The sequence below is a fragment of the Dipodomys spectabilis genome, unplaced genomic scaffold (genome assembly GCF_019054845.1).
Source record: "Dipodomys spectabilis isolate Male_0828 unplaced genomic scaffold, ASM1905484v1 ptg000421l, whole genome shotgun sequence".
Lineage (NCBI taxonomy): Eukaryota > Metazoa > Chordata > Mammalia > Rodentia > Heteromyidae > Dipodomys > Dipodomys spectabilis.
The window spans coordinates 3,003,851-3,013,855 of NW_024871098.1; the positions used below are offsets into that span (position 1 = coordinate 3,003,851).

Below are 10,005 nucleotides of genomic sequence, written 5' to 3' on the forward strand. Positions count from 1 at the left end.
TTCCTCCTCCTACACAACTCATGAACAACAAATATCTGGAATTATTTTGTTTTTGGCATGTCAATCTTGACTTTGTTCTTAAATGTGTGCCTATGTAAGAAATACATGGTTGTAAAATTTCACAATTCTTTTGAACTTACTTTTTGTTGAATTGTCTAGTTTAAGAAAATCAATTACACTTTATATATAAAAAAATGTTCTGTGCTCAATTTGCCTGCACATACACTAAAATTGGAACATACAGAGAAGATTAGCATGGTCCCTGCACAAGGATGACATGCAAATTAATGAATCGTTCCATATTTTTACAACAACAGATGCTGGAAGGGATATGGCCAGAAGGGAAGCCTACTGCATTCTTGGTGGGAGTGTAAATTTGTTCATCCACTTTGGAAAGCGGTTTGGAGGTTCCTCAAAAGACTCCACATAGAGCTCCCCTATTACACAGCAATCCCATTTTTGGGCATTCACCCAAATGATCACAAACAAGTCCATACTAGAACTACCACCACAACAATGTTTATTGTAGCATTATTTGCCATAGCTAAGATATGGAACCAACACCGATTCCCCTCAGTAGAAGAATGGATCAAGAAAACGTTCTGTGTGTGTGTGTGTGTGTGTGTGTGTGTGTGTGTGTGTGTGTGTGAACGTACACTTACACAACCACGTTGGAAAGCAGTCTTGTGAGTCCTCAGAAAGCTAAATATTGACCTTCCTTATGGCCCACTCATACCACTTCTAGGCATCTATCCTGAACAACAGGTACCAATATTCAAGGACACATGCACCTTCATGTTTATTGCAGCACTGTTCACAATAGCCATGACATGAAAACAATCCATATGACCCACCAGAGATGAATGGATACAAAAACTATGGTAACTATACACAATGGAATATTTTCCAGCCATTATAAAGGACAAAATAATGGCATTAGCAGGGAAATCAATCAAGCTACAGGAAATCATGTTGAGCGAGGTAAGACAAAAGCAAAGAGACAAACAGCAAATGGTCTCCATGGTAAGTGGAGGTTAAATCCAAAATGTAAAGTGATACAACAAAATTACAACACTTAAGAAACCAAAGACTTCCACTCATCTGATTGAATCACTACTAAATAACCCCATTCTGCTGATCATATTTGCACACTGAAGGGAAACCAGGAGGACGACACAGAACTAGAGGGAATCAGGGAAAAACATACAACGTGGGATCCATCAGCTGCACTGGACATTGAACAAAATGAACTAAGCAACTCAATGTCACTGAAGGGAGAGAGGGAACAAGTGGGAAAGAGGGAACAGCGGATGCTATGCAAAACAAAAGAAATATACATATTTCAAAACAAAAAAGTATACCTATGGAAGAAATAACTCTATTGCAAAGCTCATAGACCTCATAAGTGTTGCAGACCATGATAGACAATTTGCTCCATCAAAGTTAGAATGTGTTTGTGACTTTAACTAAGCATCACTATCCCACAATATTGTGAAATTTGGGAAATTATGTAACCACTTAACCACAATAAAAACATTTGAAAAAATGGTGAAGGTGGAAAACTAAGTTGCTCTAAAAAACAAAAAAGGAAAATGTTCTGTGTGTATATGTGTGTACACACACATATACTATATATATACATATATATGTGTATATATATTAATTCTATGCCTCTATCAGAAAGAATGGCATTGCCCAATTTTTAGGAAATGGAAAGACTTGGAAAAAAATTATATTAACTGATGTAAGCCAAGTCCAAGTAAACATAGGTCCCATGGTATCCCTTATTTGCAATAACTAGTGTATGTCTGCGATAAGCAGAAAAGTTGAAAAGCTATGTATATATGAATAGATAAATAAATGTTAAGCTAAATGACCCCAAGATAGAGACACAAGTGGTTTTTTCTTTCTTGCTGTTGTTTCTCACATATTTATAATGTACGAAGTGATTTTGTTCTTGTTTTTTATACGTTCCTCCCCAACAATATAACCCCTATTTTCACTTTGTTTGATGTTGGTACACCTGCATCTTGTATATACACTTCTCTAATTTGGGGAGGGAAAGGGAAAAAACAACATGCTTAAATAGGTAGGAATACAGTTTGACCCATTGTCTAACAATAGATGCACAAGACATTATTTTGAAGAACAAACTTTACAATTTAGGTTGGGGACATTGGGTGGGGCTTGGGGGTGTGAGGAGTGTACTTGTGGAGGTGGAAGGGAAGGAATGGTGGAGGAGAAACAAAGGAGGAGGTAACAATGCTTGATAGGAAATATACTTATTACTTTGCTCATGTAACTATAACCCCTCTGTACAGTATTTTTACAACAAAAAGGTATAAACATGTTTTTAGATGGAAGAGTTTATTTTGCCTATTTTACCCATATAATATCATTAACAAAGAAATTAATGCAAAACACTGATATGAAGATATTTTGAAAAAGTGAGTGTGTGTGCATTCCTGCGTGTTGGCATGCTCAGAGTTTAAAATCAGGGCTTCACGGTCTCGTTATGTCTTTCTCTCTAGATTGGTGAGCTACTATATGATCTACATCTCCATTCCTGGCCCTTTGTTAGTTCATTAAAATTTTTGAAAAATAATCTCATGAATTTATTTTGCCCTGATTGGCTTCCAAATGTTATCCACACATCTTAGGCTCCTGAGTAGTTATCCCAAGTAGTTAGGTTTACAGGTGTGACAAACCAGCACAAGGCATTCTTAATAATTTTAAAAGTAGAAGAAAATTTACTTCACGGAGGCCTGTTTTATCATCTCCTAGTTGTAAAGCATTTTGGAGTGATTATATGTATTTTTTTTTCATTCTTGAAATCTTAAAATACAGTAAGTGATGATATATAAAAGATTTAGTACTTTTTAAAAACAGTACTGGAACTATGGGACAGAAGATATTTGCCTCTCCTTGAACCATAATTTTTAAGCTCAGCTCTGTGCATGTTAACCCAATGTCACCAACACAGTCTGTATTGAAGAAAAATGTAACAGAAAACATTCACCATGGCAATAATTGCTATGCTATTATTTCTTGGACAATATGAATATTGAATTAAGAGTGTCAGAGAATGGAGAGAGTTTATCTACCTTTTGTGTATTGCTGAAAGACTTTTGGAAAACTTGACTCATTTCCTTCCTCACTGTGTGTCTTGGGCCATGCACTTACTGCCTTTAATTACAATTTTTCCCAACACTAAAATGGTAATAACATTAGCATTATAGCAAATGTTATCTTAAGAATTAAGGGTCCTTAGAATGATGAACTCTTTCTCATTCTTGTAGAGGCATTATCAGATGAGAGGAACTGTATTTTTTGTTTGTTTACTTCCATTTATTCTTCAGTTTGAAATCTGAACTACTTAAGACTGAAAAACACCAAAATTAGACATGCAGGCTTTAGAAAAAGCTATCAATGTAAAATGAATAAAATACATATAGCTATGTAGAAGGTCTAACTAAATTGTTATATAGTCTCAAGCATAAACAGAAAATGATTTAAGCAATATCATGTTATTGAAAATTGAAAAATGTTAGGATTTGCTTAATTTTTTCCTTTTTACTACCTTGAATTAATTATTTTTGTATAGAGAGATTAAAGATGAGATTAACAAGAAACGATTAAAAATGGACAAAAGTTCGAATAGACATATTTTCCATAAACCACTCTATATCACCAGGGGTTTACACATTTGTGTTTAATACAACTTCTGTGCTGGCTTAATGCTTTGTGAGCAGAAGTCATTAGAGAAATGTAATTCAAAATTACTATGATACTACTTTATAACTATTAGAACTCTTATCAAAATAAATCAAAGGAACCAGGTGTGGTGGTAAAGGTATGTAATTCCAATCATTTAGGTGGTTGGATTTCAGTCTTAAGCCAGTCTGGGGTAGTGAAGATAATAAAAACTTGCCCTTTATTACCTTTTAAATAAAAGATAATAATGTTGGTGAGAGTGTGAAGAAAAGGAAATTTTCTACACCCTTGGTCAAAATACAGGTTAATATTCTCCTTGTAGAAAGTAGTATGCGGTTTTCTAAAGAAATCATAGTTGAAATATCATCTGATCCACCAATCATGTGATTATTTTTCTCTGGGTAACTCGTAAATATATCTGTAGTTCATTGTTATTCACATTATTCACAACAGCCAACATATAAATTGAAGTTCTGTGTTCAACTACATTAATAAAGCAACTGTTGTACATGCACAAATATCTTTTTGTTTCATCCTTAAAATAACAAGAGATTTCTCCCATTAGCCACAACTTACAATGACCTGAAAGATGTATTCGAAATGAAGAAAAATGTTATGTTCTGATCTTTGGAAACACACACACACACACACACACACACACACACACACACATACACACACACACACACAGCATTCGCAAACATTAAGACAGATTTTTTTTTTAAAGTAAAGCAAAGTGGAACTTCTGGGGAATTTATGCATAAGATACTAGATATACATTATGACCAGGTACAGAGTTGTAATGTACAACATGAAGATACAGGGGACAACATTGGCCTTACATAAGAATGAAACTAAGTAAGTAGGAGTTGTTCTTCCTAGTAGTGGTTACTCTTTTAGTTTTTCTTCCTTCAATAATGGTAAGATTAATGTAATTCTTTAAGTATACCTGCCTATTTGCAGAAATAATAACAAACAATATAGCAATACTGTTGCACGCTCAACATAGAACAAAATGTCAAATTAAAATACATGAGATTATCCTTGATGTAAACTAACTATTACAAATAAGGGAAACCATGGAACCTAGGTTTCTTTAAGTCTGGCTTACTTCACTTAATATGATTTTTTCCAAGATCTTCCATTTTGTTACAAATGAGGTGGTCACATTCTCTGTGATGGAAGCATAGTTTTGCACATGTGTTTATATGTGTGTATGTGTTTATATGTGTGTCTGTGTGTGTGTATGTGTGTGTGTCATTTTTGGTAAATATTACTGTAATACACAGTAATAGCTTTACTGTGGCCTTGTTTTGATCACCTGGTTATATGCCCAGAAGTGGGATTACTGGGTAATAAGGGAGCATTATTGTGTACATCAAGAATAATCTTAGTAGATGAGCAGAATAGCTCAATAGCTGTGTACATATGATCGAATAAGTTGATTCCAAGTGAACTGAACTACAAGACATGTTCTTTGTTGTGGTTGTTCTTAATGAACTATGTGATTTCTTTTGATCTTTTTGTGTTTTCCCCACTTATGGTTTATCCCCTGTACTCACTGTATTTGATTTTTATACCTTGGGCATTTTAAATATGTTGATCTGAACTAGGGAAGGGAAAGGAAAAAAAACCAAAATGGTGAGACAAAGGACAAAGCGGGAACCTATGCAACAATAGTATTCACAAGACAATATGCTGTAAAAAATCTTGGGGGAGGGGAGGGTGCTGGGAGCGAAGAGGGAGAAAAATAGGGAAAAGGGTAAAAAATGAGAAAAAAAAATAAATTAATTACCTTACTTATGTAACTATATCCCCATATGTACATTACCTTGACAATAAAATTTAAATAAAAAATAAAATGAAATATATGAGAGCAGCAATACAGGAGATGGAACTGGGGGAAATACTGCAGTATCATAGAGTAGAACAGCTGTGGAAAGCAGTAATTTTACATTAACATAGCAAGTAATATTCTAGCATACAGCTTTTCAGCCTCATGTCAGTCATTAAGAAGGTTAAACATAATGCATAATCAGCAAACCAATAGAGATAAAATAGAAAACTAAACAATTAAGATGAAAAGATGACTTGGACCAAGAATAACAAATGACACAATTAGGAAACAAATAACAAGCTGCTGGGCTGGGAAGGTGACTCAGTAGAAGAGTGCTTGCCTTGCATGCCTGAGACCCTGGGTTTGATTTCTCAGCACCACATAAGCAAAAATAAACAAGCCGGAGGTGGTGCTGTGTCTCAAGTGGTAAAGCGCTAGCCTTGAGCTGAAATGCTGAGGTAGAGCACCCAGGCCCCGAGTTCAGGCCCCATGATTGGACCCAAAAAATAAAATAAAATAAAAAAAACAAGCTGCTAATTTTAAAAATGATCACCCTTAATTCTATTGACTTGTTTAGATCACAATTTGTTTGAAGTAAAATTCAAATCACAGTTTAATAGTATATCATTTTAAAAATAGTTTATTTATTATTGATTTCTTAATATTGAATGTTTAATATATAATTTTAATTTCAGCAGCTATAGAAAAGAAGAAAGTGAAAATAATTTTAATAATATATTTATGAATTGTAAAATTGAGAAGCATTAGAGTTTAAACAAATAACATATCATTATTCCTTCATTTCTGTAATTTAATGTAATAATTCAAAGTGTATTCTACATTTAGCACTCATCTTAATAGCAAATAATAAATTATTGCACATGACTGTTGGTATTAGTTGGAACGATTCAGCACTGTGGTAAAATTCACACTGCATAGTACACGAGGGTATGACCCCTCTCATATAGCTTAAATTGTGGAAATTTGATTTCTACATGCATGTTAAATTCTTGTCTAGGTTACATCTATAAAATTATTTACAATTATATACACGAGGACTATTTCAGATGATTCTTAAAAGTCATATTCATTAATTAAATTTTTATTATTTCATACTGAATAAATATTTACAGAGAGACTGAATTTGTGTGCCAGATTATATGTATTATGGCTTATTTTATATTCCTGACATTGTTTATAGAGTTGGATTTATTTGTCCATTATGGGTTAAGTGTATTATATTGGATATATGAAAGTAAACTGAATGTTTATTCCATTAATCCTTTCTCTAATCCCAATATAAATTATCCATGTGTTTGAAGTAATGAAAATAACAATAGATAAAAGCAAGATAAATCAGTCTGTAGTAGACAAGTATTTACACCATTATTTTGAGAGTTGGTCCTCTTTTACACTACAGAATATTCTTGGGAATATGTGATCCAGGCTGGCCACAACTGAAAAATATTACTGTTTGATCTATCATAAGAGAAGGAAGGAATGGGAACCTTTCTTCCAAATTTCTGATCCCAGGAATATGATCTGCTTTGTGGTGCCTACTTGGAAATGAACATTTTTCACAGTCAACCTTGAAAAGCCATCTTGATAGATGACTTTGGTAAGTGGTTACAAAGCATTATTGATGGCTTTGCAAGGATGCCTGATTGCCTCATTTTGAGACAATTAACAGGCATTTAGTCAATTGTTCTTTGTATCTTTAGGAGAAAAACCCATTGACTCTAGACCAGGGCATCACAGGGCCCAGAGAAACTACTACCTTGAATAGTAATCCTAGACATCTAAAACAAAACACACACACACACACACACACACACACACACACACACACACACACTCCAGTAAGCACAGCCAGGCAGGGTTGCTATGACAGCCTATATGAAGTCAGGCAAAAAACAGAAGCTGAGAGTCATTTAGCTGATAATTAATATATTTTTTATGAGGCAGACTCAAATGAGACTCCAGGGAAAGGACTGAAAGACTGATCAGAGAGACTAAAATTGGTCACACAAAGATTGGAAAGTAGAATTCCTTGTAGAACAAATAAATCATAGAACCCTTGTGCATGTAAGAACAAGACAGAAGACCAAATTCAAAAAATGCACATTTTCTTAGAAGTCAGCTTAATCAATTATCAGTGCAAATCTTTGAATTTTTAAATATTTGACCAGATGTGGGAGAAGGTTGAAAAGAAAGAAAATTTCATCACTCTATTAGGAAGTCCAATATCACATTAGGAAGTAATCAAGCACAGATTTGTAATAAAAAGAGAAAACAATTATTCCAAATGAGGGTTTCATTTCTTTTGATGTAAAAGTTCTTAAATTAGGTGCTAGCAATTACCTTCAATTGATCCAGTCCCCCAGCTGAGTTGATATTGACTACAGTATTACCACATGAAGGAAAAGAGAGAATTTACAAATGTCTGATGAAATGAGGTGAAGGTGACATGTTCTAATAGTAATATCTGAGGTTTAGACACAGGTGAAGAGGTGGATTTTCTTTTCTAAAAATCATGGCAGTGGCTCACAGCTGTAATCCTAGGTACTCAGGAAGCTGAGATCTGAGGACTACGGTTCAAAGCCAGCCTGGGCAAGAAAGAATATTATTTCCATTTAACCATCAGAAAACCAGAAGTGGCACTGTCGCTCAAGTGGTAGAGCACCCACCTGGAGTTGAAGAGTTCAGGGACAGTGCCCAAGTCCAGACTTCAAGCCCCTCAATCAGCAACAACAGAAAATCTCCCTTTCATGGACTACCTACATCTCTTGCTAACATTCAACAAAGGAGCCATTTTATCACCCACTACATTTAAGTCCTAATCTAGCTACTGCAAATAGATTGATTTGGTATCTTATATAGAACGGTTCATATTTGCGGAAACAAATACCAGCAGTGGTAACTTTTTTCCAGTCCTTGAACTCTGGGCCTGAGCTCTGAACATGGTTATACTGGTAGCTTTCATGTGAGCTTGTTTGTTATCTATTGGATTACTACCCATAAGGGGAATTACTGGGTCTTAAGGGAGATCTATATTTACTCATTTCAGGAAACTCTTACTGCATTCCACAGTGGTTGAACATGTTTAATTTCCAATCAACAGAGTAATCGAGTTCCCAATTGGCTACATCCATGCCAGCGTTTGCTATTGTTAGTTTTCTTAGTAATGTCCATTCTGATGGACGAGGTAGAATCTGTCTTTTTTACTTAAAGATTTGTATGCATCTTCTAGCTACAATAAATGAAGGAATCCATGAAAACTATATTGCTCTGAGTCTGCATTCCTTTCTCTTTTCTCTTAACATAATTTTCCCAAACCTTTCATTTTCCTTACCACTGGTGTAAAGTCATCTTTCTGATGGGTGAATATAATTCCATTGTGTGTGTGTGTGTGTGTGTGTGTGAGTGTGTGTGTAAGATTACTATAGTCCTATGAATTCATTTCTAAGCATTCTGTTTCATCTGTAATTTTGTAATTCAATATTATAGTTGCATTGCTTTCTCTTCTACATTGAAAATATTGTTGGGATTTTGATGAGTATTGCATTGCCAATTGTTTAGGGGAAGTATTGCAGTTTTCAAAATGTTAATTCTTCCAACTAGGAACATTGACAGACTTTCTATTTCCTTGAATCTCCTTCAATTTCCCTTTTTATATTTTTAAAGTTTTCACATATAGGTCCTTCACAATTTTAGTTAATTAATTCCTAGTTTTGTTGTTGTTGTTTTGTTTTGTTTAGATTTGATTTGATTTTGAGGCTAGTATATGAGGTTGTTTTTTGGATTTCAGCGTGGATCTTCCCATTGTTGGTAACAGAAAAACTACTGATTCTTGTGGTTTTTATATCCTGCTACATTGATGAAGGTTAGCATCACCTTTACTAACTTGAGGGAGGAATCCATAGGCTCCTTTAAATACAGGGTCATTTCATCTGTAAAAAGGGATAGTTTTACTTCTTCCCTATTTGGATCTGCTTTATGTTTTTCTTTTGTCTATTGCTCTTGCAAGAAAGTCCACTATCATATTGAAGAGTAGTAGAGAGTGAACATCCTTTTCTCATTCTTCATGTTAATGTCTTCATGCTTCCATACTTAGCTAAATGCTAATTATCTCTGTCATATACATGCTCAGTTTAATATTGAGGAATGTTCCATGCATTCCTAGGTTTTCAGACCTTTTAATCATAAAGGGGTATTGGAGCTTGTTAAAAACTAGTTCTACACCCTATTAATGATCATGTGTTTTTTGTCCCTGCTTCTGCTGATGGTTCCTATTATGTTTATTGACAAGAATATTGAATCAAATCGTATCCAAGATGAATCCTATTTGATCATACCATATGATTTTTTTAGTTAGTTGCTGAAATTGTTAATGAGAATTTTATTAAGAAGTTCTGCATTAATGCTTATCAAAGAGTTTGGTTCATCGTTCTCTT

At 34.3% G+C, this 10,005-nt stretch overlaps 1 non-coding gene across 1 annotated transcript; it reads left to right on the forward strand.

Annotated features, from left to right (window-relative positions):
* Positions 1 to 201: 201 nt before the first annotated feature.
* LOC122097321 lies at positions 202 to 307 on the forward strand. Its single transcript, XR_006145528.1, has one exon. It is a non-coding gene; the product is annotated as a U6 spliceosomal RNA (small nuclear RNA).
* Positions 308 to 10,005: the final 9,698 nt, after the last annotated feature.